Here is a 12,515-nt window from a genome sequence, read left to right on the forward strand (position 1 = left end):
TCATTCACCACTTTGAATGCTTGATCAATCCTCTTAGGTCTCGCCTTTATGTTTCTTTCTTTTTCCCTAGCCTTATCCATTTTGCCTCTATCATGGGTCAAAGCTAGAATAGAAATTGGGAACTACATTGAGGATTTCAATGGTTTTGGGAACCATTGAAACTCTTGATCATCAACACTTTTTTCCTTTTTATCTTTTGGCCCTCATCACGTGTTGTCAAAGATTGAGGATGACCAAGAACTCAAAATAAGTCATGGGTTTCGCTGGCTGTGGGAAATATGGGTCGAAGTCTAAATAAGAACATGGAACTCTTCCTTTTATCATGGGTCAAAGTCAAAATAAGAACTTGGAACTCTTTAGTTAATTTTTTGGATTTGATTGTGTTTGATCGTTTTGCATCAATGTTTTGGGTCACACTATGTGATCCATCATAAAAATGATAAAGGGAGGAAAAATTGTAGTGTCCTCTCTCTTTTCGCTTGTCATACTTTGTGTCTTTGAGTTTTTTGTGTGGTTTCGACCCTTTTTGTGTAGGTCGGTTTTGATTTGGATATGATGTTTGTCTATGTCTTTTGGATTCATATGTGACATTTATACTCTATGCTCTGCGGATCATTGGAATAATGATGATTTTCATATTGTTGACTATGATGTGATTATTAGATGTTATCTATGCTTTCATAGTTAGATGATCATTGAGATGGATTATATATGTGTGATTTTGATACTTAATATAAGTACAGATCCAATAGCCAACAAGATGAGGGGGGGGGGGGTGAATCATACAAACTTAATCATCCATAAAAACATCAGATTCAACCTCGATAACATATATATATATATATATATATATATATATATATCAGTCATATATCCAAAACTGTCAAACATGCAAACTCAAAAGCATATGAACAATATAAACCTCATAACACCAGATTTAACATGGAAACCCAAATAGGGAAAAACCATTGTGAGATTTCGGACCCACTAAGAAATATACTCTTCTAGAGTATGCTCAGTTAAAAGCAAATCTTGTTAAAGATTACAAACACATTGCTAGATGTGACCCGGTTAATGGATTTCCCTCAGATCTGTTAGGATCTTCACTTTGTTAGAAGTGACCTTGTCAAAGGATTTCAAACACTCAATCAGAATGTCACCTTGCTAGAGGATTTACATATAAAACTGTTAAGTCCACTCGCTTAAGAGATTTTTTGTCACTTTCACAAAATAACAGTAATAAAAATCTATCTGCAACTTCACATCTAAAATGCTAAAGCAGATTCCTATTTGTTCAATACAATCTAGACATAGAACTAATCTTGTCTATCTATTGGGCTTCTATACTATGTTATTCTAACAGGTCTTCAAGCTTATGTGCTCGGTAATCACTATGTAGCATCCATGTGCATACACTTGCCCGCATACATTGTTTATCAACAGTTTCCTATTTATAAACAATTAGGTAACCGCATAATCTCCTTGATCACATTTTCCATGATCAATCATAGCCATCAGATCTTCAATCTTGTCCAGGTTCAATGCATCTTTCGATCTGAAAATGCTTTACCCCACCTTGGAACTTGCATAATAGTCTTGGAACTTGTGCCTGGGTATTGCGGTTCAATTTGAGCTATAGATCTTCATGTCGACTTTTCATTGCCTTAGATTCGTTAAAAAACTTCTTCCACAGCTCTCCAATCATTTGATCTGCTCTAGCTCATCAGCTACCTTCATTAAATATCACATGAAAACAATTAATGCATTCTATTATAGCTCGGTAACAACTCGGTGAATACTAAACTTCACTTGGTAGACATTCCGCCTTCATTAACCGATAGCGATAACCTTAGGGTTTACTGACTAGGTTCTTTGCTTGATAACATAGTATAGTATTAACCTTTACAATTTACAACATATGTATGATGTTAAAACAATCTAAAACATCATGATCTCATCATTGTCTGACTCGGTAGTAGTTGCCCATTGAATACCTTATTCATCCCCTTATTCATCATATTCTTTCCTGTGTCTTTTACCGACATCTTTATAATCTTCATATCATACTTCTCAAGCTATGGCAACATCATACTGAATTAGAAAATCAATTTCTTGACATCAATGACAAAATAATAATATCAAGATAGTACAACATCTTTAATTAGTTATATCCATAATCATCAACAACCTTCTCAATATCCTTATTGAAATACCAACAATCTTTCATTGTCTGTTGTAATGCAATATTGCCAACAATCTCCCCCTTTGGCATTGATGGCAAAACCAATTGATTTGACCTTAATAGATTCAGATTGTTGTGATTCTGAAATGCTAAAATGCTCTCCCCCATACATTAGACTTCTCCTGTTTTCTCAGTCTTCTTTCCAATCTGTAGTCTGCTAAGTTTTCTCTTAGTCTTCTCTTGATAGGTCCTCACCCCTATATTGGTCTTCTCCCCCTTCATAGTTATTCTCCCCCTTTGACAACAATGCCAAAAAGAAAAGAACTAAAACATAATTTCTTTCTGTAAGAAGTGATTTCCTGTTGTTGTGTATCAACTGAGTCTCGGTCAGAGCATTTGTCTTCAATTCCTGTTTCCTGTAATATTCATGTATTATTTCCAGTATTAATTCCAGTACACTTTTAGAAAACATCCTAAAGTGTATAACTCAGCATCAACTCCCAAAAGATATTCAATAGAGTCATCGAATTGATGCTTTCACCGAACTCGGTCAGTGAGTAGAAGATAGGGGTAGGACCCCTAACTTACTTCTGAGATATTCAAAAGTGTCCTTTGGTAGTGGATTGGTGAAGATATCTGCTCTTTGCTCCTTTGTGCTAACATATTCCAACACCACTTTCTTCTCTGAGCTTCTTCTCTAAGATAATGATATTTGATAGATATGTGCTTTGTCTTAGAGTGCATAACAGGATTCTTTGAAATATTAATGGCACTAGTATTGTCACATAATATACTTACTGGCTCGGTAACTTTCTCATTTATACCTTCCAATAGTTGTTTGATCCATGCAATGTTGGTACAATTCAATGCTGCAGCAACGTATTCAGCTTCTGTTGTTGACTGTGAAACACATCCTTGTTTCTTGCTAAGCCAACTCACTAGTCTTTCTCCTAAAAAGAAAGCTCCTCCACTTGTGCTTTTTCTGTCATCAATGTTGCCTGCCCAATCAGCATCAGTATAAACTTTTAAATCAAAATCATTTCCTTTCTGATACACTAAGCCATAATCCTTCGTGCCTTTCAAGTATCTAAAAATTCTTTTGATTGTTGTCATGTGTGTTTCCTTAGGATCTGCAGAGAATCTTGCAACTATACCTACTACATGTGCTATGCCTGGTCTGCTGTGAACAACATATTGTAGTTTTCCAATCATGGATCGGTAGAGTGTCTCATCAACAGATGCAGATTCATCATTCTTAGATAATTTATAGTTGGTAGTCATAGGAGTACTTACTGGTTTTGAATCATCCATTCCAAATTTCTTCAAGATTTCCTTTATGTACTTGGATTGAGTAATGAAAATCTCATTTTTCATTTGCAATATCTATAAACCTATAAAATACTTTATCTCACCGATTAATGACATCTCAAATTCTTTGCTCATTTCATTTCCAAAGTTCTTGCATAAAGAGTCATTTCCACAAAATATAATATCATCAACAAATATGGCTGAGATCAGTATTCCATTTTCATCATTCTTCATGTACATGTTGTTGTTCTTGCTTGTCCTTATAAAACCAATCTTAATCAAATAAGAGTGCAATCTTTCATACCATGCTCTTGGTGCTTGTTTCAAACCATATAAAGCTTTGTTCAATTTACATACCTGATCTTTATTATTGTCTTCAACAAATCCTTCAGGTTGTTCAATGAGAACTTATTCTTCTAATATTCCATTCAGAAATGTAGATTTGACATCCATTTGATATACCTTGAAGTTTTTGAAAGCAGCATAGGCCAACAATGTTCTTACTCCTTCAAGTCTAGCAACAGGTGCAAAAGTTTCACCATAATCAATTCCTTCTTCTTGAGCATAATCTTTGCAAACTAATCTTGCTTTGTTTCGAATGACTTCTCCTTTTTCATTTAGCTTGTTTTTGAAAATCCACTTTGTATCGATTACATTTTTGTCCTTCAGTCTTGGGATTAGGGTCCATGTGTCATTCTTCTTGATTTGATCAATCTCTTATCTCATATCATTTACCCAATCTTCACTGTTAAATGCCTATTTTACTATTCTCAGTTCAAATTCAGATATCAAGCATGTGTTTTGTCTCAGTTTGTTCCTTGTCATCATTGGATCATCCTTATCTCCTATAATCTGACTTGGTGCATGATGTCTTCTGACATACTTGGCTAATACAAGCTCAGTAGGCTCTATATGATCTTCTTCATCACTCGGTAAATGGATATTCTCTTCATTTTCTTCAACAGTTTTCTCAGTAGGACTTCTCGGTTGCACATAGACAAGTTCATCATAGTCTTTTGGTTCTTTGGAATTTCCTTCATCATTTCTTTTGGCAAATTCATCAATTTTCACATTTGCACTTTCTACTATTTTGTTAGATGATTTGATCCGACATTTAAATGCTTTGCTTCTGGAAGAATAACCTAGAAATGTTCCTTCTTCACTTTTCTGATCAAACTTGCCATTTCTATCATCTTTATGAACATAGCATCTACTTCCAAAGATTTTAAAATAACTAACATTAGGTTTCTTATCATACCATATTTCATATGGTGTCTTCAAAGTACCTTTCTTCAATTGAACTCGGTTCAAGGTGTAAATAGTTGTGCTTATTGCTTCTCTCCAAAATGTTTGTGACACCTTTTTTCAATCATCAGTGTTCTAGCACAATCCACAATAGATTTGTTTCTTCTTTCAGCTATTCCATTTTGTTGTGGAGTTCTCAGTGTAGAGACTTGTCTTTTAATACCATGATCATTGCAGAATAAGTTGAATTCATCAGATGTGAACTCTCCTCCTCTATCTGATCTGAGACATTTCAGTTGTCTTCCTGTTTCATTTTCAACTCTTGCCTTGTACCATTTAAACATTTGAAAAGCTTCTGATTTTTCTTTTAAAAACATTACTGACATCATCCTTGAATAGTCATCCATAAATAATATGAAATACTTATCACCATAATAACTTTGAACTTTCATAGGACCACAAAGATCAGTGTGCACTAGATCTAAAATTCCTTTAGAAGTGTAAGACTTACTTGTAAAGCTTGATCTTGTCATCTTACCCATCTAGCATCCTCGGCACATAGCATTCTTAGGTTTTTCAAGACTCGGTAGACCTCTTACTCTGTGCTTCTTACTTATTTTGATCAGATTATCAAAATTTACTTGACAAAACCTTTTATGCCATAGCTAGGTATCATCAATCTTTGCATGCAAACACTTATTCCGAGTTGAGTCAAGGTGAAATGTATTACCTTTTGTTTGTGTCCCGGTAGCAGCTAACTTTCTATTATTGTCATGAACATTGACAATTCCTTTCTGAAATTCTATTTGGTAACCTGTGTTGTTTAGCTGTGCTACACTCAACAAATTGTATTTCAAACCTTCAACCCAATAAGCATCATTGCATCTTGCATTGTCAAGAAGTGTTATAGATCCTTTACCTTTTACCACACATGGTGCATCATTACCAAATCTAACATAGCCTCCATCATAATCTTCTAACATAACAAACTTGTGTTTATCTCCTGTCATATGATGTGAGCATCCAGTATCTATAATCCAAGAATCATTAGTGTTTATGTGAGATATTAGGGCTTTTTCTTCATACCTTTCTTCATCTAATCCATCCTTGATAGCCACATAAACAACTTCCTCTGTATCAGTCTCATCTGATTTATCATCGTTAGATTCCTCATCAGCTATTAAGCATGTCTTTCTATCTCTTCTTCTGAAGTCTCGGTGTCCTCTGTAATGGTTATCTTTCTGTCTGTCATCTCGGTAATCTCTCTTTTTAGTAAAATATTGTTCAGGACAGTTAGAAGCCATATGTCCTATCTTATCACAATTGAAACATTTCAAAGGTAGTTTTCCTTTATACTTACCTTTGCCTCTCGGTAACCTTTTGGCTAATAGTGCTTCAAACTCTTCTTGCTTTCTGATTTCTTCATACAGTTTGTGTACTTCCATGTTCTTCCGAAATCTTTCACTTGCTCCACTGTGATCTCCTTCAGAGTACTTATAGTTTCTTTCATTGTAGTCATTAGATTCATCAAGATGAAAAGAACTAAATGCAGATTCAACTTTATTTACCGAAGATCCACTGTTATCAAAATTACTTAACTCAAATGCATGTAGCTTACCAATAGTAGCATCTAAGGAAACTGGCATATTAGGTACAGACCTCAATTCATTGATTGCAGAGACTCAGATTGCATAAGTTGGTAGAAGGGTTCTTAACAACTTACTTGTTATATCTTTTTCTTCAATAGTTCCACCTGCTCCTTTGATTTGATTGACAAACTCCTTTAGTCTTGTACTCTACTGAGTTATGTTCTCACCTTCATTCATCCTCATAGATTCAAGTTGTCCTCTCAGACTGTCTACTTTTTCTCTTTAAACATGTTCATCTCCTCCATATACTGATATGAGCTTATCCCACATTGCCTTTGCATCATTGTAGCCTTCTAGATCATTAAACTCTGAATTGGTCAATGCAGATGTTATTTCAATCATTACTTGAATATGTTCTTGCTTTGCCTTTATCTCTTCCATAGTCAATGGATAGGTGCTCGGTGTGACAAAATCATTCTCCAGATAGTATACAGCATATTCTCCAACTCCTGATAGATGTAGCTTCATCCTTTTCTGCCATGTAGAGAAACTTGACTTGTTCAGCTTCGGTGCATCCCTCTTATACATCTTTGGATCTTTAACTCAAATGCCTTTAAACTTTCCTTCCGGAGTCCAAAGCTCTGATACCAATTGATAGTTCTGATACTTAATATAAGTATAGATCCAATAGCCAACAAGATGAGAGGGGGGGGTGAATCATACAAACTTAATCATCCATAAAAACATCAGATTCAACCTCGGTAACATATATATCAGTCATATATCCAAAACTGTCAAACATGCAAGCTCAAAAGCATATGAACAATATAAACCTCATAACACCAGATTTAACGTGGAAACCCAAATAGGGAAAAACCACTGTGGGATTTCGGACCCACTAAGAAATATACTCTTCTAGAGTATGCTTGGTTAAAAGCAAATCCTGTTAAAGATTACAAACACATTGCAAGATGTGACCCAGTTAAGGGATTTCCCTCAGATCCGTTAGGATCTTCACTTTTTTAGAAGTGACCTTGTCAAAGGATTTCAAACACTCAATCAGAATGTCACCTTGCTAGAGGATTTACATATAAAACTGTTAAGTCCACTTGGTTAAGAGATTTTTTGTCACTTTCACAAAATAACAATAATAAAAATCTATCTGCAACTTCACATCTAAAATGCTAAAGCAGATTCCTATTTGTTCAATACAATCTAGACATAGAACTAATCTTGTCTATCTGCTGGGCTTCTATACTATGTTATTCTAACAGGTCTTCAAGCTTTTGTGCTCGGTAATCACTATGTAGCATCCCTGTGCATACACTTGCCCGCATACATTGTTTATCAACAGTTTCCTATTTATAAACAATTAGGTAACTGCATAATCTCCTTGATCACATTTCCCATGATCAATCATAGCCATCAGATCTTCAATCTTGTCCAGGTTCAATGCATCTTTCGATCTGAAAATGTTTTACCCTACCTTGGAACTTGCATAATAGTCTTGGAACTTGTGCCTGGGTATTGCGGTTCAATCTGAGCTGTACATCTTCATGCCCACTTTTCATTGCCTTAGATTCGTTAACAAACTTCTTCCACGGCTCTCCAATCATTTGATCTGCTCCAACTCATCAGCTACCTTCATTAAATATCGCATGAAAACATTTAATGCATTCTGTTATAGCTCGGTTACAACTCGGTAACAACTCGGTGAATACTAAACTTCACTCGGTAGACATTCCGCCTTCATTAATCGATAGCGATAACCTTAGGGTTTACCGACTAGGTTCCTTAGGGTTTACTGACTAGGTTCTTTACTTGATAACATAGTATAGTATTAACCTTTACAATTTACAACATATGTATGATGTTAAAAAAATCTAAAACATCATGATCTCATCATTGTCTAACTTGGTAGTAGTTGCCCATTGAATACCTTATTCATCCCCTTATTCATCATATTCTTTCCTATGTCTTTTACCGACATCTTTATAATCTTCATATCATACTTCTCAAGATATGGCAACATCATACTGAATTAGAAAATCAATTTCTTGACATCAATGACAAAATAATATTATCAAGATAGTACAACATCTTTAATCAGTTATATCCATAATCATCAACAACCTTCTCAATATCCTTATTGAAATGCCAACAATCTTTCATTGTCTGTTATAATGCAATATTGCCAACAATGTGATGTTAGGATTTAATCATTATGTTTATCAATGATTATTTGTTTTGACCATACACTGTGTTTTATCCTTGATGTGCTTGGAAGAAAGGGAAAAGTGTTGCACTGCTCTTTATGGGCAAGCTACGTTGCTTCCATTCCCTTTTCATGGTATGTTATTATATGGTTTATATGTACATGTTCGACAGTTTGTTTATGCAGTTGCAGGTATCGAGCATCGACTCCACCTGAACCTTCAGGTCTGAGCATGCTCTATAACCCTATGGTAAAGTGGAAATTGGAGTTATCAATCAAATGCTCTTCGTACCATCATTCCTACGGGAACAAGACCCTGTCAAGTACCCTTGTTCATTGTTGTCAGTCATGTTAGTGTTGGTCTTGTTGGTCTTTTGTGTTTGTTAGTCTCAATCCCTTACCCTTGTGTTAGTGTAAAGTTTTATTAACAAGAAAGTATAAATATTTATATTTTAAAGCTAATAAAATATTAATGATTAATTAATTAATATAGCTGAATTTTTCGCACTATTATATTTAGTTAATTACAATACTTAAGTGATTTAATCTAATCTATTGTTTAGAAAATAATTTATTAAAAGGGAATTAAATATTAATTATGGATTTTATAGTGTTAATGGAAAATTAATTTTAAGGGTAATAAATAATTAATTGTTTTCAAATTTTAAAATTTGCATGTGTGGGAGTTACAAAAAAAAATAGTAAATTAATTAATGAAATTAATAAGTGGAATGTTGCATGCTTTTTGGGAGTTATTTTTTTTTAGGGGAAGAAAAGCTTGGACTTTTCATGAAGTTTTGGGGGGTACAGATGAATTTGTGGTCATGGTTTTTAAAAAGGGGATTTTGGGAAAATCTGGTTTGGAAGAAGAAATTGGAGAAACAATGGAGTTGAGTTTTCGGTTTTGGTTCGTCCTACATCGTGATCGTGATGGCTCGTGAGGAGATTGAAGACCTTCATTTAGTACCATATTTTTGTATTCATTCTGTTGTTGTACTCATGGAGATTATATCCTTACGAATACCTTGTAATGTAATCGATGATCATATGTATATTCTCATGGCAATGTATTAAGTACCATGATCCTTGTAAAGAACGGTGTTTTCTTATTATAGAAGTTCCTTTTGTGTTGTATGGTTGGATAATGTTTCTTAAAGTAACATCGTTGTGGGGCCTTGAGTACTATTGCTGGATTTTATATGTTCATCTTATCTTTATCTTGTAACATCATGTTATTATTTGCATTTGTATGGTTAATTTATTTATAAAAAAATTTATTCGCATTTTTCATTGTTTTATTTGTTTAAGTCCTCTGGGCCTCATAGCAGGGTGTTACACTTGGTATCAGAGCCCATGTTCAAACACTGGGTTCTTTGGGTGTTCTTGGGTTCATTGTTGCTTGTATGTCTTTTGCGTGTGATTAATTCTCGTCGTAAGCTTGCCTCTTACATGTTGTTGTGTTGTCCAGAAGGATGTCAAGAGCACGAGGTAGAGGTTGTGGGAGAGGTCAAGGTAGGGGACATGGCAGAGGGGTAGCATCTGATAGTACCCCCTCATAGAGTTCCCACGAGGATTCTAGAAATCATAATCGTGAGTAGTTAGCTTCAGTAGGGAATCAGTTGCAACTTTTGCTTGAGTAGCTTCTGGACCGATTGGGTCCCCGCCAAGAGAATGTGGCTCATGAGAGGTCGCCTATGAGGTCTCTTAATGACATGTCAGAATGGGAGGTGACTTACATGAGGGATTTGATGAGAACTTGGCCTCTTAAATTCAATGGTGCCAGAACTAGTCTTGAGGTAGAGAATTGGTTGATAGAGCTAGACTGATGTTTCACAATGCATCCCTTCAGTACCAATACTAAGGCGAGATGTACAATTATGCATTTGAGGGGTTTCACATCCACCTAGTGGCAGTTAGAAGAACATAAGCTTCACCTAGATATTAGCACCATCTCTTCGGAGTTGTTTGTGGAACGATTTTGTGCACGATTCCTATCGGATCATTGGAGACAGCGCAGAGAAGATGAGTTCCATGATTTGCGTCAATTAGCCATGTTAGTAGAGAAATATGAGCATCATTTCTACAAGCTAAAGAGATATGCAGGTATTGGAGATGATGAGACCATGTTAGTGCAACACTTTGTCAGGGGTCTCAATGATCAGATCAATGGAGATGTGTGGGTTTTCGAACCTAAGACCATGGAGGTTGCAGTTGAGAAAGCTCATTTGTCTGAGAGAAACTTGCTAGGGCACATGGGACTCACACTGGAGTGCAGTCTGGTAGTGCACCCGCCGGCGGTCAAGATTCTAGAGAAACACAGACTCAGGGAGCGAGATCATTTTGTGGTCTGCAACAGCATCAATCTAAGCGCAAGAACTCTGACTTTCAACAGGGTGAGGGTTCTCAATTTGGGAGGAATAGGAATTGGGAGAGGAACAAGCATGATCACAATGACCAACCTTCGCATAACACTCAGTCATTAGTTAGTTGGGATGGCCATCAGTAGTCGAGTGTGCCCTTGGGTGGTGGTGGTTTTGGTCGTAGTACAGGATGCTTTTCATGTGGTCAGCAAGGTCATATTGCTAGATATTGCCCTCAAAAGGGTACTCAAGGATCCAGTCGTGGGCTAGCTACTTCAGAGCCCATAGTTGGAGATGCAGGCAAGAGCCACAGGATTCATGCAACGATCAATAACCGCCAAGTGAAGCCTCAGGCTACAGTGGTAGAGTCATGAGGTCAAGGATGAGTAGCTAGCTCTCAAGGTCGTGGGCATTCGGGAGCACAGGTATTGGGTTCTTAGAGGTAGAGATTTTTTTAGCAGGTTAGGATTCAATATGATCCTTAAGTTAAGTCTTCCACTTCTAGGGATTCTCGTTGCGTTATCTCTATCTGTTTCTCTTTGCAGGCTTCCAGGAGTAAGCCTAATACTAGCGGGGAGGATGTAATGCCCTCTCTCTTTTGGCTTGTCAGACTTTGTTGCTTTGATTTTTCTGTGTGGTTTTGACCCCTTTTGTGTTGGTCGATTTTGATTTGGATATGATGTTTGTCTATGTCTTTTGGATTCATATGTGACATTTATACTCTATGCTCTATGGATCGTTGGAATAATGATGATTTTCATATTGTCGACTATTATGTGATTATTAGATGTTATCTATGCTCTGATAGTTAGATGATCATTGAGATGGATTATATATGTGATGTTAGGATTTAATCATTATGTTTATCGATGATTATTTGTTCCGATCATACACTGTGTTTTATTCTTGATGTGCTTGGGTGAAAGGGAAAAGCGTCACACTGCTCTTTATGGGCAATCCCTTTTCACGGTGTGTTATTAAATGGTTTATATGTACATGTTCGATAATTTGTTTATGCAGTTGCAGGTACCGAGCATCGACTCCACCTGAACCTTCAGGTCTGAGTGTGCTCTATAACCCAATGGTAAAGTGGAAATTGGAGTTATCAGTGTGACCCTTGTCATACCATCATTCCTACGGGAACAAGACCCTATCAGGTACCCTTGTTCATTGTTGTCGGTCATGTTAGTGTTGGTCATGTTGGTCTTTTGTGTTAGTTAGTCTTAGTCCCTTACCCTTGTGTTAGTGTAATGTTTTATTAACAAGAAAGTATAAATATTTAATATTTTAAAGCTAATTAAATATTAATGATTAATTAATTAATATAGTTGAAATTTTTGCATTATATTTAGTTAATTACAATAGTTAAGTGATTTAACCTAATCTACTGCTTAGAAAATAATTTATTAAAAGGGAATTAAATATTAATTATGGATTTTATAGTGTTAATGGGAAATTAATTTTAAGGGTAATAAATAATTAATTGTTTTCAAAATTTAAAATTTGCATGTGTGGGAGTTACAAAAAAAATAGTAAATTAATTAATGAAATTAATAAGTGGAATGTTGCATGCTTTTTGGGAGTTATTTTTTTTAAGGGAAGAAAAGCTTGGGCAT

Source organism: Cryptomeria japonica, chromosome 7 (genome assembly GCF_030272615.1).
Source record: "Cryptomeria japonica chromosome 7, Sugi_1.0, whole genome shotgun sequence".
Classification (NCBI taxonomy): domain Eukaryota; kingdom Viridiplantae; phylum Streptophyta; class Pinopsida; order Cupressales; family Cupressaceae; genus Cryptomeria; species Cryptomeria japonica.